Below are 1,632 nucleotides of genomic sequence, written 5' to 3'. Positions count from 1 at the left end.
CAGAGACCTGTATCTTGTTTATTCACTGAGAGAACAGATAGGTTTGAAATCGTCAGCACAGCTCTGGGATAGGTGGAGGCAGGAGGCTGCTTCTCAGCAGCCCGTGGCCCACCTCCAAGGCCCCAGGACAAGCTCGGAGCAGACAGTGAAGTTCAGGTTTGTGGCAGTGCGGTGGCAGCCAGACCTGACAGAGCCTTCCCCTTCACTTGTCCTCCAGTCAGGCCACCCCAACCGGTGGCCAGATTGCTTAAAAGAGACTAAAACAGTTTGAAGGCACTTGGTAAGCCTGTAAGAAGCAGCTTACACAGCACGGTGTGCTTCTCCTCCTCAGCGGACCTTTTGGGGGCTTTGGTGGGTAAGAAAGAGTCACTTTCATGGGTAGGAAGCAACTTTATTGGGCGATTTACCCTTCTGTATTCAAACCCTATGCCTTGGGTAAGCTAAAGGACAGGCACCCTTGCATTCCAGAAATATGTTCGCCTCAACTCTTGCTAAGGTGCCAGGGTCCCGAGTGGTCCTGGTGGCTGTGGCTCAATCTCAGGCAATGAGCAGCTCAGCTCAGTTTCTCTCCTACCGTCTGCCGTCCTGGATATTTGCTTCCACGGGACTGAATGTACCTTGGCCTCTGGATATTGGCTGATCCCGAGCCCGCCAGTTAGTTACTCAATTCAGGATGAATACGAGGTGGAGGGCTGACCCTCCTTCCTGAAGCAATCGGGGCAGCCCTGGCCTGAGACAGTTCTCACGGAGCCCAATTAAGTCACTCATCTGGTGCACGGATGGGAAAGTGGTACACCGTGTGCACCTCCCGTACATCAAACTTAAGGCTCTGCTTGGCCGCTAATGGCGAAGCAGAGGAGACACATGTCATGACACATCATGCTGGGTGTCTTTAGAAGGCAAGAACACTAAGTGGCAGAGGAAGACTCTGGGGGTAAGGAGGACGTATCATTCTTAAAAAGCAAACTGTTTCCTTGGTACACATTTCCATATGGGATAAGTCCACACTACATATGGATAGAGAGACGTGCGGAGAACCACAGACACCCACACGCTCTGCGCGGGGCCTGCCTGAGGCTTCCCCGTCACGGCCATGCTTCCTCTGCCTCTGAGGTGACAGTTCCCAGTGTGCCAGGGAGAGGAGGGCTGTATAAACTGGGCCCCGACTGCTTGAGGCAACTGCCTTCTCCACTTACGGCAAACTCACAAGGCAGAATACATCCGGGAAAGCTCCGAAGTTTTGTGATGATTCACAGGCATCTGTGAGCGGTAGGTCCCCCGGGCAAAGCTGTAATGAAAACGGCAACAGGAGCGCCCTCTTCCTGACTCTCAGGCGTGACCCTGTGGCTCCGGAGGCTTTGATTGCCATAAAACGAGCAAGAACATGGGAAAGGTCCAGTTTAAAAGCCAGAATATATTTTGCTGAAAATATGAATGTGTGTGTGCCTTCCAGAGACTGTGCTCCCTGAGGGAGACCCGCACAGTTCGTTCGGACATCAACAGGAACAGGAGGTAAGGAAGGGCTTCACTTAGTAGAAAACTAGCAGCATCACTTGGCTCCCTGGGGACATCCCCCAGGGTCCTCATCAAGCAGCCTCTCCGCAGGGGGAGGGTCGTGCCTGGTCAGCACAG

Source organism: Leucopleurus acutus, assembly GCF_964270905.1.
Source record: "Leucopleurus acutus genome assembly, chromosome: 2".
Taxonomy (NCBI): Eukaryota; Metazoa; Chordata; class Mammalia; order Artiodactyla; family Delphinidae; genus Leucopleurus; species Leucopleurus acutus.
Note: the sequence above shows the minus strand (reverse complement) of the source record.